Raw genomic sequence first — 21,128 nt, forward strand, 5'->3', positions numbered from 1 at the left:
CAGTATGTGAAGTATGTAGACAACCTTGACATTGTGCTTTTTCAGACTCCATCCTTAGTGCTTCAAATATTTCCATTATGCTTTGGCCAGGCCTACTGAATGCCATAGCCTCATCTGACCACCATCTCAGGCCCACATGAACCTGAGGGATTGCTAAATGCGCAGAAATAGAGTAATGCCCCGATGATGCATCCGAGTATACAAAGAATAAATAAGGATTGGCCTGCAGTTGCTGTTGCAGTGAAGATTCCAATATTTTCTTTATATCTAATTTTGTTATTTGAATATCAAAGATGGCTTAATTTCAGTGAATTCTTTTTTTCCCCATCTACAAAAATAATGTGTTGGTGTTAAAATCCTTTATATGAATTTAGCAGAAATCAGATGAGTTCTAAGCAGTCATTCATTTCATGTTTTTGAACTTTGGAACAGATAATTAAAAATAATTACATGTTCCAGTTACTGTAATAGTTTAAGAATATAGTCATAGTCAGAATTATCTGCCTGTATTTAGTTATTATTTGGCAAATATGCTACATTGTCTTCTGTTTGGCTTTAATAAGTACCTCTTTCAGTAGCTTAAAGTTGTTTTTTATGTTTATATAATTTTTACTTTTTTCACGTTCCAAAAATATTTTTTAATTTGTTTTAAAAATTTATTTGCAAGACAAACAGAGATAATTAGATAGAACGCTAATTCACTCCCCCAAATGCAAGCAACAGTGGGCGAGGGCTGAACCCAAGAGCTTGGAAACACAATCATGATCCCTGACGTATAACAGGAACCCAAGAATTTGAGCCAGCATCAATGTCTCTGAAAGTCTGCGTTGTAGGAAGCTACCATAGGAGCTGAGACTGAGAATCCAACCCAGGCACTCTATTGTGGGAAATGGGCATCTTGGCTTCTAGGTGAAACACCTGCTCCATTCCACAAGAAGTGTATACATTCTTTAACACATAGCATGGAGAGGGTTGGACCCAGACATAACCAAAGCTGATATAACCTGCATGGATGTAGTTGCAAAGATACTGCTGACCTGCCTCAATTTCTGAGCATACACTTGGGTTGAGATGTTGCCTTCACAACAATGGAGTTCTTGCATTATGTATGAACCTTCCATGTCTATTCACAGATTAATTTATCATATTACAACTAGATTATACACATTCCATTTGGCACAGAAGCTAAGGATAGGGGTTTCAGAGATGTACAGACCTGGGATTCTATCCCAACTCTACAACATCCTGGTTGTGTGACCTTACACAAATTAACATCTCCACATACATAAAATGTAGGATTAATATTACTAAAGGGGTGACCAATTAAGCTACTGCCTGCAACCCTAGCACCCCATAGAGTGCCAGTTTGAATCCCTGCTGTTCTGATTTAAATCCAACTCCCTGCTAATGCGCCTGAGAAAGCAGCAGCCCAAATGCTTGGGCCCCGTCTCCCACATGGGAGATTTGTATGGAGTTCCTGGTTCCTGGCTTTGACTTGGCCTGGACATGGCTGTTGCACCCATTTGGGGCATGAACCAGGAGATGGAAGATATCATTCTTTCTGTCTCTGTCTCTCTCTTTCTGTAACTCTGCCTTTCAAATAACTAAATAGACTTTTAAAAATACCTACTAGGAAGGATTACTTAGTAAAACAAAGAAGCAAATGGAACGCATTTTAGCACAGAGCATGACGCATAGTGAAGTCTAAGTAGTAGCTATTAGTTTAGTACGAGCAGCAAGGACTCTGCATCCACTTTCTCCATGTTGCAACCAGCACTGACCTTTATGTGGATTTATGAATGATTTAGAAGGAACTAAATTAATGAGAGATAAAGCAGATAAATGTGGACAGTGACAGGGAATGTGAAAGCCCTTTGTACCAGAGGTTCTGCTGCAGAAGATCAAGTCAGCTGGATGACACTGGGTGTTTAGACTGCATCTCTATCTCTCTCTCTTTCTCTCTCTCTCTCTCTCTCTCTCGGGGAGAGGAGGTGGTCATGGGCAAAGAGAAGTACAGGATGTAAGGAAGACAAAGGGCTACGGTTTGGTCACTGGCGGCTCCCATGTGTAGAAGTTTCCAGAACTGAGACTTCCCTGTTGATTACATTGGGGTCGATTGATTAATGATGCTAATGCTGTGTAAGGATGTGATCGGATGCCACCCCACATCATCTTGCACACCATGGTGGCATGACTCCCACTCTCTGAGCAATGCAATAACTCCCCGACTGGCTGCACACCAGAGTTTGTAACTCCAGCCACTGCTATTCTAAGATACAAAGAGTCAAAATCTTCAGCAATCAAATCCAAAAAAATATATATAATCTATACATAAATATAATGTATTAAAACATAAATTAATATAATTTGATATATAAATTATGTAAAATATATAATATATTAAATTATATAAATTATATATGATATGTAAATTTATTATATAAATATAAATATTATATAAATATATAAACCTATATTAAAATATAGATATTATGTATATATATTCAACAGGAAGTCTCCGTTTAGTGATGAAACCTCTATTCCTTGCTTACGGACCAAAAAGAAAAAGGCTTCAGTATCTAGTTACCATGTAATACCATTCTGTTTATTGTATTTGTTTATTTTGTAGAAACTGTCCTGGGTTTTCAGTAGTGATAGAACATTCCCTCTCAAATTTAGGCTTTTGAGCATTCACTGTGATGAAGCTGTGAGAATGACCTAAGTTTATGATCTTTCCAAGTTGAAAATAAATGCGGTGCTTACCACACACATCTGCCTAGAACTTAGCTTGGCTGTGTTCCTTCTAAACATTCCTTACTAAGTAGATATAAACTGCTCTTTGAGATAGAAAGCACCTCTCTTTTCATAAAGCGACTTTCTCCAGGTTTCTTACAGAAGTCCACGTAGGCTTTCTCCACGCTGGCCAGTGGAGTCACCTGGGCCCCAAAGAAGGATGTGTTGGGTGAATGGGGAATGCAGGCCGCACATCCCATTTCTTCCACTTGAAAATGAACCCTTGTCTGTGAATCCCTGCGGTTAGCAAGCCTGAATGTCCTAGATTTTTGTTGTGGTTTTTTTCCAAAGGAATTCTTCTTAATCAGCTGTATGTTTCTTTGTTTACCCCACTGCAAGTCTGCTCGCCAGGCCCAAAGGAGGGTTATTATTTTTAAGACTTGAAACTTTTCATTCTCTGAAAGGGCGGAAGGTTTCAAGAGGTACAGTGGCCAAAGCCCGAGTGCCCAAAACCTCACCCAAAGTGACCTGGACAAGTGCCAGTCCAACAAAAGCACTAGTCAGCCCAGGGTGTTTTCACAGCTGGACAGTGTTTGGGGATAGCATGGGTCGAAAGAGGGGACACAGAGGTGGCAGCCTCTGTGCGGTAGCATTATGCAATTGCAAGGAGCCTTGGGCAGGCAGATGGCTTTAATCGAATGGGTCAAGTGTCTTTCTAAAGAATGAGATTTGTCCTGTAGAGAAATGCCCTCAGAAGCAAACTCCTATTGCTAAGAAGGCCACTGAACACTATTCTTTGTTTAAGCTGGGAGCTTGGCTGCTTTTTGGCCTGAAGCCTTTCCTGCCTTGACCCTCACTGGGTATTTGCTCAATTCAACCCAAGGGGGTTCTGATTCCAGGGCCTCCATGAACTATACAGGGATCTGGAAGAAGATATCAGACAGCCTTTTGCCAAAGTTTCCCTCACCAACAGCCTTGTGAGTTAGAGAGCTTAATTGCCACCCATCAAAGAGGCCAGTAAACTACTTCCTGAGGGCTGAACCACCCTCACACGACACACAAAAATCTTAGCAACAAGTACACTTTTTCTCGTATAGGATCCATAACTTTCATAAGCTTCTCAAAGGAATCTATGATCCAAAAAATGTGTACACCACTGTTTTCCAAGAGCCTGTGGAAATGAGTTATCATTTAAATGTTGTTAAACAAGAAAGAAGTCTAATTAGGCTAAGGTTAGAGTCTTGACCCTTCCTATTTACAAAAAAAAAAAAAAAAAAAAAAAGACTAAGACTCATGTGGATTTGTTCCCTCTAAGTGCCCTCTTTCAAGAAATAAGGTCAGATTAAGGTCAGATGAAAGAGGATAGCAATATAGTAGGGGCTGACGCTGTGACTTAACGGGTAAAGCTGCTTCCTGCAACACCAGCATCCCATATGGGCACCAGTTGGAGTCCCAGAAGTTCCACTTCTCATCCAGCTCCCTGCGAATGTGCCTGGGAAGTCAGCAGAAGATGGCCCAAGTCCTTGGGCCCCTATACCCATGTGGGAGACCCAGAAGAAACTCGTGGCTCCTGGCTTCAGATCGGCACAGTTCCAGCCATTGCAGCCACTTGGGGAGTGAACCAGCAGATGGAAGATATCTTTCTCTCTCTCTCCTTCTCTGTGTAAACTCTGCCTTTCAAATAAATAAATAAATCTGGAAGGAAGGAAGGAAGGAAGGAAGGAAGGAAGGAAGGAAGGAAGGAAGGAAAGATGGAAGGAAGGAAGGAAGGAAGGAAGGAAGGAAGGAAGGAAGGAAGGAAGGAAGGAAGGAAGGAAGGAAGGGAGAGAAAGTGAGCAAGACTAAAATGTGTAGGTCCAAAAGTTCCCAAGGCTGCTTGGGATCCAGCGAGAGAGTATGGTCAGGGACCAGAGGAAGCAGGCACTCTGGGAGAGAAGGGATGGCAGGTGAGTTATGCACAGATCTGGGTACCACAATTCAGAGGGAAATGGGTAAACTGAGAAGGATCCAGAAATCCTGCTACGTGGGACACTGCGTGGGTTGGAACAGGAAAAATGGAGAGAAAGTTTATAGCAATGTCTTCAAATATGTTCAACTTGTTACACAACTAAGATTTTAGAATGTTGTGCCTTTATATGTGGCAGAGATCAAGGAAAAGCTGGGCGAAGGACTAATAGTACAGGAGAGCAAACCCAAAGAGAACTGCCTGCTCAAGGCAGAGCTGGGTCCACAATCCCGGCTCTGAGAGCCTTCCCAGCACTGTTTCTATTTCCCTCGGTTTTCCATTGCCTCCTGAGCGGGGGCGGGGCAGTGTGCTAGAACCAATGAGTTGTCATTTCAAGAATGCACGGCTGCGCAGTGAGACACTGCCTAGGCAGGCGAGGATTTCTGAGGGAGGGTGTATTAGTCCCCTACCACTACTGTGCCAAACCACCACAGATGCGGTTGCTTACCGTGCTCACAACAGCACGGCCCTGGAGTCAGAAGTCTAAAATGGATCATCAGGTAATTTTCTTTGTGGAGGCCCTAAAGGAGAATCCATTTCCCTGCCCTTCCAGCTTCTAGAAGCTTCTTGAGTCACGCCCCCTTCCTCCATCTTTCATTTCAGCAGCACAGCACCTTCCATCTGCGACTCTGCTTCCATCCTCACATCTCCGATTCTGACGTCTGCTGAGGACTCTGTGCTTATGCTGGGCCTGCCTGGATAATCCAACATAGTCTCCTGTCTCAAGGCTCCTAACTCGAATGGGGACCAGCCAGGTCCCTTTCACCACATAATGTAATATATCCACAGGGTCTGAAGACTGAGAGGTGGACATCCTTTGGGCCTGTTAGTCAACCTACCACAGAATATATCAGGAAGTGTTTACTGATGCACTGGTTTCAGAGATCTGAGTTCAAAATCTGACTTCAGCACCCACAAGGTACATGATCATTACCTTCGTTGAGACTTTGTTCCTTCATTCATAAAATAGAAATACAATCCCAAAGTTGTCACAAGGATTTTCATTCATGGATATGAAATGTGTAACACACAGTACACCCAGGAAATGCAGCCCTATTAATTCAAAGAACTGCCAGATGAGGAGTCTCAGCAGCAAAGAATTCAGTGGAAGAGACCCTACTACCAAAGGAGAGAGTTGATCAAGTGACCTCCAAACTCCCTTCCGAGCTGAAAATGGGAGTAACATTTTTCCTCCATGTTATTAGCAGGACCTCTTACCATCTTGATGGAGCCAATCACAAGGTAATCACTTTTTGGATAATCAACAGTTATCAGGCTCTGCCCTTTGCCCTCTACAGCCCTGGTATCTGATTTGTCTGCTGAGATTTGATCAGGGCAAAAAGCCTGGCCTGGTGTGCAATGATTGGCTGCACCAGGCAGCTGAGACCAGCGCACACTCCCTCCTTCACATCTGTCAACATACCTGGCTGCGAACAAGTTGCTGCCTGTGACCACTGGCTGCAGCGGCCAGAGAGCAGGAAAGAGATAGAAGGGAACAGCTCATTTTCATGCTTGGGGAAAAGCTGGAGCCTGTGTGGTTGCTTCCTCCCCACATCCGAAACTCTTCAGAGAGGATTGGGAGAACTGTGGACCATCCCTGTTGAATCAGGAAGGAAAGAAGGAAGAATCTGAAATACAAAGCAGCAATCAAGGTAAGGGATCAGGCTGGCCACTGGACCTTCTCTCCACATTGCAAACAAGCTCCTTAGCTAGCCCTGTAACTACAGTGTCTCTGCCGGCCGTCTCCTTCAGGAGATGTGGTAGATGGGAGTTGGGGCGGGTGTTCACAGAATTCAATCATCTGACCATCAGCGAATTCTGGAAACTAGGTTGAATTTTCCTTCCTTGTTCTTGCTCCTCTAAAAATTGCTGTTGTTGCTCTTCTATGTATTTTGAAAATTCTGTAGGTTTATTCTCTTTCATGGTTTGTAAGCATACATGTGGCTTATTGGAATTTTTCCACTTTGGGTAGCTTTATAAACATGTCTTCATTCTAGAATTTTGCTTGCATGAGTTCTTCTTGCTTTCAAGATATAGCAGAGAGGACAGTGTACAGACAAGTCTGAGAAACACGCTGTCTATTCAGGCGCTGTCAATCTCAAATAATGGGATTTCCCAGGGAGCCATTGGCCTGCTTGCTTTGGTACCGAAGGAGTTAAAAGTCCTGAAATTACTGGAGCAGAATCAAGCCTATTTACCCAGGCTTATCAGACCAGGCAGCCAGGTCAATCATTTACCGGGGCAGGGCTCTTTCCTACATTTGACAGAAGACCACCAGCTGATCCCCTCCACAGAATACACATGGCAACATCAAAGCAACATTCTCTGAGGCTTTACCCCATATTCTCCTCTGATCAAGTTAGTTTGTATCCTAACCCGAGGAGTAAACCCCACAAGGTCCCTCCCAGTTCAGCAAGACTCATGCACAAACCTGAGACTTCATATCACTAGGATAAAACATTGTGGCTTTAGAGAGCACTTTGCCTGTCAGTGGAGGTCTATATGGAAGAAAGTGGTCTAACTAAGGATCAAGTTATTAAGGGATTCTGATGGAGAATAAGGCTATGGAGTAATTATCAAAAAAGTGAAGTCTTTCTCTTCAGGCCTACACATTTTGTAAATATGTTATTTGAACCAAACATGGCCTCCTCTTCTTTAGGTCTGAAGGTAACTTCTTTAATTGCAGAAACATTGTCATATTGTCATCATGTATACCTGCCAAGCGTGTGCTATAGCTCTTGGATCTTATAGTTGTTAGTGATAGGGAGGCCCTTTTTTCCTGAAGTCCCTTGGGGTAAGGGATTGAATCACATATTAGACAAGGTCATGTTTGATTGTTGTCAATCATTTATGGAACTTAAGCGAATCCCTTCAGGTAAGGTCTCTAGCTGGAATTTTTAGTGGCTGAGGTAGTTAACCAGATGCAGGAGCTGAGGTCACTGCAGACACATTGCAACTTGTGTGATTTGGGACAAGTCTGTGGCAACCTTGCAGGAATGTTATGGACAATTACGAAATGCTGTGCAGATATTAAGTCCTGCAGAATATTAACTGTGTGTCTGGCTGGAAACTGGAATATGCTGTACATCATGCAAGTGCTGGAGGTGGTTTTGAAGGGAGCACAGAGCCTTGGGGCATTCAAGACATAGGCCAAATTTACTTACTATGCTTTAGGCTGCCTTAGGGACTCGCACACACAACTGCACTCTCCTTCCTGTGCAGCCTGGCTCAAAGCCAAAACCACAAAGGAAAACCCTGCGGTTCTATCCAGCTCTTCTTCCCATTTCGTATACATTGTAAATTAGATAGGAAGAGACTATCCCTGAGATGGACTTGATTAAATGGGCATTGTTATTCTCTTTAAATGCTGGAAAGTTAGAACACAGACATTAATTAATTTGCCCCGATTCATGCAGTTACTCCAAGGCTGACCCCTGGTTCTATTCATTTCTGCCTTGTTGCCAACCCATTGCTTCATGAGGCAATGGAGTTGAACACATGGAGACGCTAAAGGTCAACGGGATAAGGAAGTCTCACTAATAGAGTTAGAAGTTCTCCACTGGCCTCTGGATGTGCCAGGCCTAAGGCCAGGTGAGTGCCACTGTCACCAAAAGACCACCGTTTGACTGGAGTGGACCTGATTCTAGGGGACTTAAAAGCACAAACTGGCAGGAAGTAAAGGGACGTGTTTGTAATGGTGACTATCTCTGGACTCGTGTCAGTCCTGGATATTTCCCAGTAAACCTAGTGAATTCTCAAGCTAGATCCTGGGCCCTGTGTTTTCTCTAGACTCAAATTCATGAGCCCCAACTAAAATACCACACCTGAACCGGATCCAGAGAAAGAATGGACTCCATCCCTACCCTCCCCTGAGAACTCAAGAATTTCATTATTAGATGTCCACTCATCCATATCCCAGTTGGGCGAAAGGAGGCTTAAAGCAAGAGGAACCATCAGCAGTCCATCATTTCAAGGCTCCCAGCTATTGCAATTCAAAGAGACCCAGGTTGCTTGGAATCCAAATAGCTTGATGATGTCATTTAAGCTGTAAATGAGTAAACTACAGCAGCAAGTCTTCCTCCCCCTCTTCCTCCCAGGTTCACTTCTTTCAAATGCATCCTAAAATGTCCATGGATTGTCTGGCAGAACTTCCAAACAGACACAATGCCCAAGCCTTTACATAATCAAGATTAAGAAACACCACTGTGACGGGTGGTTGGCTAAACACCCTTGCATGAGGGCTTTCCTTTTTTTTATGGACTTGCCTCATGCATACTTCAAGAGTGTGAGGCATTGCAAAGAGGGACTGCATCACCACGTCCACCAGGCCCCATCCAGGCAGGGGACCCCATTTGAACTGTACGCACAGCCTATCATCTGTGTTAATTAAGACGCTGAGAGAAAAACAAAGTTGACTCTAAAACACAAGGGCTCCTACCAACATTTCACCTTTACCCAATGCCTGTTATGCCCAACAAATCAGCTGCTGACTTTTTGTCTGCATGTTTTGCATGTATTTCCAAGACAACTTGCCAGGAATGAAGGAGCTACTAAGATCAGGTGGAGTTTAGCAGGAGTCTACTTGATCCTAAAGCCCAACTCCCTATACTCACTCCACAGTGCCTACATTGTTTGCACTGTACAAAAGGAGGGGACGTCCTTTCCAAATTGTTGCTTGAATTCTCAAAGTACATATTTATTCTCGCTTCCTTCCCCCAAGAGATGTTCTTGACTCTGTACAGCCATAAAATTCAGTATCACAGTGATTTACCTGCCCTGTGGGAAAGTAACACAACACACACACACAGACACACACATACACACACATGCACATTCGTATACTATAAACACACACATTGCCCCTGAGTCAGCATTTTGATCCCTTTCTGAAGCTGTGGAGAAAATTGGTCTTATTACCTTGTTCACAAACATTGGTTTCTTTAGTTCATTGATTTTAACATAATGCAAAGTAAAATTTTCCCATTATTATAATAAGATTTTTGAAAGTTGATTGCTGCCATGAAATTTCAGCCTTTGAGAAAGCTAAATTTTTCAAAACTTTCCAGTATGTCAATGGTTTTATTTAATCTTCATCATAACACTGTAAGTTGAGTACCATTTTCAGGTGGTACCATGTCAGATAAGGAACCTGAGGCTCATTACAAGTGGGCCTCCCTCTCAAACCTCAGGCAGCTAATGAGTTCTGTAAATATTGAGCACTAAATGCTTTGATCTTCTTTTCTCATATACAAGCAGTTCTCTGAATTTCTTTTTTTATAAAGATTTATTTTATTCATTTGAAAGGCAGGGTCAGAGAGAGAGAGAGAGAGAGAGATCATTCTTCCCCACTGGTTCACTCCCCACGTGGCCACAAGGACCAGGGCTGGACCAAATAAAGGACCCCAAAACTCCGTTTGGGTCTCCCTCATGGGTACCAGCGCCATGTTTCGTTATTTTTCTAGGTGTGTAATCAGGGACCTGGATTGGAAGTGGAATAGCCAGGACTCAAACCAGCATTCATATGGGATGCCAGCATTATTAGCAGCAGCTTAACCTGCTGTGTCACAACACAAGTTACAGTTCTCTGAATTCATCATGCTAAGAATGAAGTCTAGAAATGGTTTTCAGGAAATAAAAATGCCAAATGATGACACAGTCTGTTCTTAGGCCACATAGTCCCAATCCAGCATGAACTGCTTTGCTTTTGGCCTGAAGTCTATCAGGTTAGAATGGAAATGCCATTATTATAATTAGATTTTCACAGTGTAATAAAAACGAAGATGCTAATGGCTACTGAATAAGAGCTGCCTTAAAGGCAAAAATCTTTCAAGCTCTGTGTACCCAAAAGCAAAATAAGGTTTCAAAGGAGTTCTTGCTAGGAAACATGGAAGAAATCACTGTACTTTAACCTGTTGTGTGCTTAGGAGAAAATATACCTGGGTAGTGGCTACAGCCCCAGGTGTCTTTTGATATACACAAGTCCTCTTTTGGTAAGCATTGTAATGACCAGATGGATGTCGCATGACCTTACGGTTGCCAATTGGTAGAAAATCTAAGGAAGTCTTTCTATAAAGTGGGAATTCATTACAAGCATAATTGCAAACACTGTAGAAACTAGCAGTTGTCACAGCAGGAATTTTTGTGTCTTATGAACTCTATTCTAGTCCAAGGATGATCAGAGGGGTCAAGGAGTTCTGTATCGGCTGTGCATCTGGAGGAGATCAAGGGTTTTCTTATTCCTAATGCTTCACTGGGGATTGCCCCAGCCGGATGCTTCAATCTCCACCCATGTGACAGTCTTGTTATGCATGTCCTTGTTTTGAGGTTAATGTGCATTGCTCTGTAACTTTGTCCCCATTTCTGTGACCTTGGAAGTTCTGAGGATCTTGATGCAGGAGAACCCATAAGTTTTGGGCAATCAGTAAACACATAATATGACTTCTAGCCTTTCCCCATACCAACTTGAGAATTGTTCTCCTCTTCTCTACAGTTTCAAGGTCAAGTTTCTCATGGGAGCAGTGAAGGAACTCAAGGTCACAAAAAGTTGGCTATTTACTGTGCCTTGGAGGGCTTCCCAGAACGTAAGATGAAAATGAGACTGTTTTCACATAAAACTTCTGTGTTTGGGGGACAGGATTCAAACAATTTGAATTTGTAGTTTCACTGTGCACCGAGGTAACCCTCAAAAAAATCCTTCTTTTTTTTTTTTCTAAAGCCAAAACAATATCAAAAATAACTTCCTGCAAAGAACTCAGCAGAATTCTTTCTTGTCATCATTGGGCTGTTGTACTCAAGGGTTCATTTCTTAAGATAAGTCGTATACAGTGCAGTTGGCTGGAGCTCATGTGTATTTCTGTGGAATGATGGCTTTCATCCATAGGGCCTACTTTGTGATGATCTCATTAGGTTTCACAAAGTAAGCAGCTGAAAGTTTCTGGTTAGTATGTAAGCAGACTGTAGGAGAAGAGAAACCCCAGGCGCCAACCAGGAGATGTTGCAGTGAATGACAGACACCAGGCTGATTCTACCCATTCCAAGATGTGCCAGTTTGAAATATAGTCATTCTACAAAAGGTAGGAACCCTGAATGCAGGCAGGAACCAAGAACAGCACTTCCCAGAACCTGACAATTCTCTGCCAAACTTCATCTTGTTTTGCTTCTCTAGGCAAAATGGGAATTCCTCATTTTTCATATGAAGTCTCATTGTAGAATACAGTTGTGTTCATAACTTGCAATCTTATAGAACACAAAACAGTCCAACAGATGCATCCTTCATTCTGACACCACCAATGTCTTTCTCTGCAGGTTTGTGCCAATTTTTCTTTAATCATCTCTAGCCTCATGGCAAATAACCACAAACTTTTATTGTTGGCTTATCCTCAACTCAGCAACACATCTCCTCTCTCAGAAGCATGTCAGACACCATTTTTGAAACAATTTTAAAATCTTGCCACTCATCAGAGATGAGAAGGTTTTTAAACCTACCAAGTGAGCCAACCCTCAGCCCCCTTAGAATCCTTTATGTATACACTTTTTAATCACTTGCTCAGGACCCTGAAGAGCATGCGTTCTCAGTAAATAGTTGTTGGTGATAATAAACTGGTAACAGCTGTGAATTTAGTAGGGAGTAATTTTTTAAAAATACTTTGAAATTGTCATGGAAGACTAAAGAAAGAACTGGAAGTATTAACCATTGGTGCAGAGGGAATAGTGCCTGTGGGTCTACCTAACTCTTCTGCCATCCTGTAGCAGAACAGCACAGTAGATAGGAGACCTTGGTTTGGAGTGATTCTGCTGCTCCAACAAGCCCTCCATGAAACATGAGCAAACCACTTCAGCTCTCTTGGCCTCAATTTTCTCACTTTCCAAATGAAGGCAGGGGGTTGGGAATAGATCATCTTTAAGATGTCCTCTAGTTTTAATATCCTGTCTTCTATGGACAACTAGGAAAGAACATCAAGTCCCATAAAGAAAACATGGAAATGATTTTGATCTGTGAGGCAATTTAATTGCCCTTGTCTCCTTAATGAATGAACTAGAGGGAGATGGAAAGCTAAACATGAGATCTTTTTTTAAAAAATTTATTTATTTGCAAGGCAGAGATACAGAGAGGGAGGGAGGGAGAAAGGGAGAGAGAGAGAGAGAGAGAGAGAGAGAGAGAGAGAGGGAGAGGGAGGGAGAGAGAGAGAGAGAGAGATCTCCCATCTGCTGGTTCACTCCCTAAATGACAGCAATGGCCAGGGCTGGGCCGGGCTGAAGCCAAGAACCAGGAGCTTCTTCCATGTCTCTCACACGGGTGCAAGGACTCAAGCACTTGGACCATCTGCTGCTGCTTTCTCAGACACATTAGCAGGGAGCTGGATTGGAAGTGAAGCAGCTGGGACTCGAAACATCAGCCACATGGGATGCCGGCATTACAGACTGAGGCTTAACTTTCTATGCCACAGCACTGGCCCCTATGCACAAGATCTTGGTTTATACATTGGAGAAGCTGGATTTTGATCTTTGCAGAGTAGGAGCCCACTCAACTGGAAGAATCCAGAAGGTTTTTTTCCGGCTGCAACCCTAGCACCAACACTCAGCCCACCACACCCATGTGTCACTAATGCCAGCTTCAGCAGCCGGCAGTCCTGAGTATCCTCTTCCCTTTGAAATACACAGAAATCCTTAGAGGTGATGTTACTTGCCCAAGGTTACAGAAACACGCCACTGAGTCAGGTGGAACTGTGTGTGTGTGGAGGAGGAAGAGCAGCTGACATTGTAAGCAAAAGGCGGAGGAGTGAGGGATGCATTGTGGCTCTTCTGAAGTATGCAGAACAATGGTCAGGGCTGGGGAAGAGCTTAAAATCCACTGTGGATTCTGAGACCATCCCTGTCCACCGGCCCCTCCCTGAGCCACTCCAGCTGCCCTGCCCAGGGTTACTCACCCTGGTTGTTACTAAGTGGCTGCCTGTGCACATGTCCTTTCTTGTAAGCTTCATCAAAGGCTATTTGTAATGAAGAGAAGGCATATCTAGGAAGTGAGACTGCATCAAAAATTTTCCCTGAGGCTCTCAACTGAAAGGGCAGTTTCTCTGGAAAGACTCCAATTTCTCTCTTATAATCTGCAGAAACGAATGGTCATCAGGGTGACTGGAAGAGTGGTGACAGCCCATTCCAAGCATTGCTGTTTTATATTTTTTTACCTCTGGCATTATTTCACTTCTCTCTGCTCTACTTCTTCATATAAAAAGGAAAGAATAATGCTGGCTAACTGTGATGTAGTTAAGAGAGAAAGTAGCCCAGGGCAGCACTGTTCAAAGGAACCAAATTGCACTAAACACCAAAGCCTGACTAGAGGCCCCAGTAAAGAAAGCAGGATAGCATCGGAGCCCGCACTTGCTTCCTTTGTCACCCTGCACACATGTCCAAGTAGTCTAAGACCCTGAAGATCCACACTCATACATGAGGGCAAGAACCTTTGTTCAAAAAAAAAAAATAAACACTGAAAGAAATTGTGCATCAGTAGACCTACATCTTAGTAGTGCTCAGAGGCTGCATCGCCTTGCTGTCTATTTTTGTCCCCTTTTAAATATGAGAGAAGAAGAGACAACAATTAATCCTCATCACCAGGGGACATCTGTGAAATTTTTGGAGAAGGAGGTCATGCCATTAATTCAGTAAAGATAGACTGGCTACCTGGCAGGGTCTTCCAGTAACTTTCTGTTGTACTCAACAAAAATCTGACTACATGTTACTATTCTCAGTTTAAATTTACCCCTCTTATCTAGTTGACTTATCCATAGATAGCCTCTTGGGACAGGAACTTGTAAAAAGTAACACAGTAAATAATGCTTAGATGACATCGTTCACAATCACAGTGGCTCACTTTTTTTGAAGACATAAAACAATCACCAAAAGTCACCCTTGGGTTACCCACGATATATATAGGCAAGACACGAAGAGGACATACTTATTATTCAACCATGTATAAATTCTTTTTTTAAAGATTTATTTTATTTATTTGAAACACAGAGTTATAGAGAAGGGTAGAGACAGAGAGAGAGAGGTCTTCCATCCACTGGTTCACTCCCCAGATGGCTGCAATGGCCAGGGCTGGGCCAGGCTGAAGCTAGGAGCCAGGAGCTTTCTCTGGATCTCCCATGTGGGTGTAGAGACCCAAGAACTTGGGAGATCCTCTGCTGCCCTCCCAAGCGCATCAGAAGGGAACTGGATCAGAAGCAGAGCAGTCAGGACACAAACCTGCTCCCATGTGGGATGCCTGCGCTGCAGGCCAGGGCTTTAACCAACTGTGCTAGCCCCCATGTATTAATTCTTAATGAGGCCAGAAAATTGAAAGAGGCCATGATTCCAACAATCATATCATTGCTAAACATAGCCCAAATATGGACCTTAATGCATCAGTGTATTCCTATGATGTTGAAAAATATAACAAACAAAAGAATAGGCAAGGTGCTAAAATATGATACAACCTCATAATTCTATAGTGCTAATAACTGGATACCAACTAGCACGTTCACAAGTTCTCCTACAAAGTCAATGATCAATGATCATAGGGCCTGACATTGTGGGGTAGGAGGTTAAGCCGCAGCCTGTGACACCAGCATCCCATATGGACCAATTGGAGTTCAGACTGCTCCACCCTAATTCAGCTCCCTGCTAATGCTCCTGGGAAAGCAGCCGAAGATGGCCCAAGTGCTTGAGCCCTTGGCATCCATGTGGGAGACCCAGATGGAGTTCCAGGATCCAGGTTCCTTGCTCAGGGGTTGGTCCAGCCCTGGGTGTTGCAGCCATTTGAGGAGTGGATAGAAGATTGTCTCTATCTGTCTCTCTCCAACTCTGCTCTTCAAATAAATAAATAAATTATTTTAAAAAATTATCACATTGATTGTTTCATGAATTGAACTGAATTTCTATCATTGGACTGGATTCTCTAGCCGTAACAGTTTTCCAGCAGGAAAAAGGGGTTTCAGAGAAAACAAAACTCTGTTTTCCTACTTTGAAAAAGCCACCTGGCCACTCAGATACTGACTCATCGACCTCACTCAGCCTCACTCAGCCTACTGGTAGTCAGTGATGTCCAAGTCCGTGGTCTCCCATCTGTGCCGGAGCGTCTGCCCGACGGTGAAAGCAAGGGAGGGCGTATCCAGCAGAGGCTTTCCAGAAGGTGCAGGATTGTTCCTGATAATCTTGTATTTCACAGTCCATTGGGCCAAAAGGGGGAGAGGCAGCACTGTGAACAGAGGATACTTTCATGCCATAAATCTTCAGGCATTTGGGGGCTGCAAATGTCTTGCTGTGAATGAAGTAGAACTAAAATAATTTACAAGTGGTGTTTCTGAGCGTGTGTGTGCGATGCATGCAAAGAATTTTAATTTCAGAAGGGCATTAGATCAATTTTGCAATAAGAAAAAACTTTTGTCTGGACTATTCCTGGATGTGGATTTCAAAAAAATTTAAATACTTCTTTAATTTCTGGAGTTAATTAGTAAACATCTGTTTAAAACACTGACCTTAAAGACTTCTATTGTTAGCATACCCCTTTCTCTACACTTACCACAACATATTTTAATCATTTTTAGAAAAAGCACCCTAGAAAACCTTTGGCATGTAAAAATTTCTTTTGTGCTGTCTAAATGTATCTCAGGGTCAGTTAATTGTACTGAATTTCAGATGTCTGCATGTGACTCTCAGCATGCTGAATTTATAGCACATTGTCATCCATTTTATTTAGATGGTATTGTAAGGCAGGTTCAATGTTATAATTCAGGTAAACTGATCAATGAATACAATGGCCTGAGCAGTATTTAGATTGTGTACTTAGTCTACTCTCCATACACATTTTTTTCTCCTATTCCATAGATACACATTCTGACCATGCCTGATTTTACTTGATCTTTAGCTGTTCACTTCAAGAGACTAACTGAAAGTCTCCGTATTTTGTCTTTTACCCACTTTATGATAAACATCCAATGAAGAGTCTACTATTCTCCACATCTTTTACTTATTTAAAGATTTTGTTTATTTATCTGAGAGGTAGACAGTGAGAGGGAGAGACAGAGAGAAAGGTCTTCATTCCATTGGTTCACTCCCCAAATGGCCGCGATGGCCGGAGCTGCGCCGACTGAAGCCAGGAGCCAGGAGCTTCTTCTGGGTCTCCCACACAGGTGCAGGGGCCCAAGCACTTGGGCCATCTTCTACTGTTTTCCCAGGCCACAGCAGAGAGCTGGATTGGAAGAGGGGCAGCCAGGACTAGAACTGGCGCATATATGGGATGCCAGCACCACGGGTGAAGGATTAACCTACTGCACCACAGCGCCAGCCCCCTCCACATCTATTTATATCAAGAGTTATTGGCCAGTGCCGTGGCTCACTAGGCTAATCCTCCACCTGCGGCGCTGGTACCCCGAGTTCTAGTCTCGGTTGGACTGCGCCAGAGTCTGTCCCAGTTGCTCCTCTTCCAGTCCAGTTCTCTGCTGTGGCCCAGGAAGGCAGTGGAGGATGGGCCAAGTGCTTGGGCCCTGCACCCACATGGGAGACCAGGAGGAAGCTCCTGGCTCCTGGCTTCAGATCGGCGCAGTGCATTGACCATTTGCGGGGTGAACCAACGGAAGGAAGACCTCTCTCTCTGCCTCTCTCTCTAACTGTGCCTGTCAAAAGAAAGAAAGAAAGAAAGAGAGAGAGAGAGAGAGAGAGAGAGAGAGAAGAGAAGAGAAGAGAAGAGAAGAGAAGAGAAGAGAAGAGAAGAGAAGAGAAGAGAAGAGGTTATGAACTTCCACTTGCCCCAAGTCAAAGTCATAACAGCATGCTGGAACCAAATATTTTCCATCATTCTAACCCATCTCCAATAAGAAGATATTTACATGGTGCCTAAAGCATGGTCGACACTGTGCCCAGGACTTTAGATTCAGATGTGAGCAGTTCATAGTCCTGCCCCAAAAGAAGACCAACATCTGGTAGAGCATTGTAAAGGAACCCACACAGCATTGTGCAAGTCTGTAGGGGCAGCAATAACAAAATACAACACAAAAAATTCCATATGGACTCTCAAGAATTCTGTCAGAGAAGTTGATATCCAAATGGTATTTTAAAGGATTTGCATCCTTCCTCTTGAAGAATTAAGACTTTAGGGACCAGCATTTGGCACAGTGGTTAGAACACCTGCATCCCATATCAGAGTGCTTGGTTCAAGTCCCAGTTCCTCTGCTATGATCCAGCTTCCTGCTAGTACACACTCTGGGAGGCAGCAGGTGAGGGTTCAAGTATTTGGGTCCCTGTCACCCACGTGGGAGTTCTGGATGGAGTTTCAGGTTACAGGCTTCAGCCTAGCCTATCCCTATCTATTGTGGTCAGAGTGAGTGAATCAGCAGATGGAGGATTCTCTCTCTCCTTACCTGTGTGTGTGTCTTTATTTCTCTGTCTTTCAAATAAAATACAAAATAAGTAAATATTTTTAGAAGCTTGAATATCTTACAGAGTAAAAATTCCAAGAGTAGAGATACTTGTGGTAGTCACTGTTAACAAAGTTTTCATCCTTAGAAAAGGAAAAAAAGGGCAGGAAAGTCCAGAAAGATCCTTCTCATTAAAATACAGGAAGAAAAGTGGAACTTTGGCCTGAATTGCCTAATACACATCCCTTGAACCTGGAATCTTACCTTAGAAACATTCTCTGCAACCCAGGCCTCATAGGTTCCCCTATACTCTAGGGACTTCAGCTAGGCGGATAGTCTTGTTATAAACCTGATCTCCACTGAGTTATGACTTTAATTTAATTTATGCTGGGAGAAAATTTAAACAGAAATGATGAAGAACAAAACTGGAGAGATCGGAGTGAGGTCTTATGATGTGAGCTGCTGGCACAAGGTGGAAAACTCAAGGTTGAAGAATACAGATGACCTACCCAGCATGCATCCAACAGACTGCATTAACATCAAATCTAACTTTGACTGTGATACTGCACATTTTAAGTGGAATGAAAGTCAGAAGAGTAAACCTAGGAGCTTTCAACCTAGCCTGGCTGGAAATCCTTCATAAGTTGACTTAGGTCAGTATTTAGTGTATAAGTGAAAACTTTCATCATCTTAACCAATTGGCCTGTATCCTGCAGTAGGACCAACAGATTATTGACTTGTCTACTTCCTTTAGAAACTCAGATCATAAATCAAATAGACCAACCTTCATGTTGGTTTCACTCTTTCACCCACTGAAAGAAAGAATATGTATAAAATTTAGGGTAGATTTGACTACATAATTATTTAAAATCTCTTCTACCAATACCATAAATATAAGTAAAAATAGAAGTAGTGATCTATGAAAGTATATTTGCATCATAAATAACAGGCCAAAGGTTGCTGTTCCTAAAGAGTACTCACAGATCCATACCAGCCAGCTAGAGGCAATACCATAACTGAAACTTGGGCAGAAAACGAACCGGCAATCCACAAAATAACAATAGAACAGGAGCTATCATCACACAGAGAGATGTTCAGTCACACTAACAATGCAATACAAGCAAATAAAAACACTCAAGTTGCATTTAATCTTTATGAAATTGGCAAATAGTGGGTGATAACAGGTACTGATGGGCCTGTAGAGATCAGCAGCTTTCACACATTGCTGCTGGCGGAAGTGTCAATTGCTTCATCTTCTTTTGTAAGGACAGTTTGTCAAAACATATTAAAAATGTTTTATGTGAATAACTTCCTGAGATTTGTATTCGAAAATAAAATGACTGTCATGTAAGTGTCCCATTGTACACAGATATTCATGTGAAGTTTTATTGTAATAGCAAATTTTGAAAGCAGTCTGTTAATTAGACACACATCTACTCCGTCTATGGATGCCACACAGCCACATAGAATAATGAGGTTCATCTAGCAGCAGTAGTTCAGAGTTTGGACTCCATAGCCAATACATCTGTGTTTCAGTTTTAATCCTGGGAGCCTGCCATTGTGGTACAGTAGATTAAGCCACTGCTTGCCATGTCAGGATCCCATATAGAAGTGCTGGTTCGAATCCCAGGTGATCCATTTCCAATCCAGCTTCCTGCTAATGTACTTGGGAAAGCAGAGGAAACTAGTTCAAGTATTTGACCTCTGCCACCCATGTGAGAGACCAGGTTGAAGTTCTTGTCTCCTCACTTTAGCCTGGCCCAGCCCTAGCTGTTGCAGCCATCTCGGGAATGAAACAGGAGTTAGAAGATGCGCGCGTGCTCTCTCTCTCTCTCTCTCTCTCTCTCTCTCCCTTTTGATAAATAAACAAATTGTTTTAAAAATATAGCTCTGCCAGTTACTAACTATATGACCTTGGACAAGTCAATTGACCTCTGGAAGTCTTAATAATCTCAACTTAAATGGGGATGAGATAATATTAGTTCCTATGCTTTAAGATCAAGTGAATTAGCTGAGTGTTCATATGTGAAGTTCTTAGTACACCACCTGATACACAAAAGGACCAGAGTAACTGGGAGCTGCTGTGACAGAGCCTGTTGATTCGGTCATGCTAAGTAGAGAAAATTAGGACCCAAATAGCACTGTCAGCCTCTGCACAAGATGGCAAACCAGGCCTGGCTTTGCCTCTTGCTCCTCTCTAAACCTTATTGAAATAAACTTGTTTTTAACAAAAGAAGCAGCAGCTACAACAGAAGAAAGAAGAAAGGAGTTAACAAATTGCTGGAAAAAAGAAAATAAATGAGACCGAGGAACAAAACACAAAGTAAAAAAGAATTGCATTGGTAAAACAGACACCACAAAAAATAACTTGATAAAAGTTCTCTTAGTAACTACAATTTTATCAGTTACAAAAATATCAATAGCCTGGAAAATAGTGTAGAAGGGACTTCTTGAAATTTAGTGCAAAATGATGTAAGTGGAAATGTGAGGAGAAAAGATAATTTAATACTCCTCATAAAATTAGACCAGCCAGCGTGTACTGAGAGCACCTGAATATGCGTCGGGCAGTGATTTACATCTGATATATGTTTTATTTCCATCAGTCTTCCTAGCAACCCTAAGAGGCAGCTGACAGCATTATTCCCTCTTTACTGTTGGAGAAACTAAGCATGTTCCCCAGGCCGTGTATAGAATGGATTCGGAGCATTTACTGGGCTCTGTGCTGAATCCAGTTGTCTTTGTCACTTCGGCGTCTCCGTATCACGGCCGCAGGCTTCTCTGCATCGCTGGAAGGCAGGAGGGACGTCTCCCAGAGTGCCCCGACCCTGTCCCCCCTTAGAACCTTGCAGCGTCCGTGCGTGGGAAGACAGTGACTGGGAAGAGGCAGATGCGTGAACAGAATCGGAGGCTCGAAGCAACTTGACATGGAGCATCAAGTCAGGCACACAGGGGTGGAGACTGAGCTACTCAGTTACAGCTCAAACATCTTTCACTCCTCC

General features: G+C 42.8%; 1 protein-coding gene across 29 annotated transcripts in view; it reads left to right on the forward strand.

The window, feature by feature from the left end:
* The first annotated feature begins 6,156 nt into the window (after positions 1-6,156).
* Positions 6,157-21,128, forward strand: part of PHLDB2 (pleckstrin homology like domain family B member 2) — a 237,411-nt gene continuing 222,439 nt past the window's right edge. For all 29 annotated transcript variants that reach the window (XM_089330755.1, XM_017347099.4, XM_089330756.1 and 26 more), the window contains exon 1: positions 6,157-6,390. The gene's annotated coding sequence lies outside the window, so the exon portion shown is untranslated. The remainder of the gene's footprint in view (positions 6,391-21,128) is intronic.

This window comes from Oryctolagus cuniculus, chromosome 4, assembly GCF_051225735.1.
Source record: "Oryctolagus cuniculus isolate XC-2025 breed Fujian yellow rabbit chromosome 4, ASM5122573v1, whole genome shotgun sequence".
NCBI lineage: Eukaryota > Metazoa > Chordata > Mammalia > Lagomorpha > Leporidae > Oryctolagus > Oryctolagus cuniculus.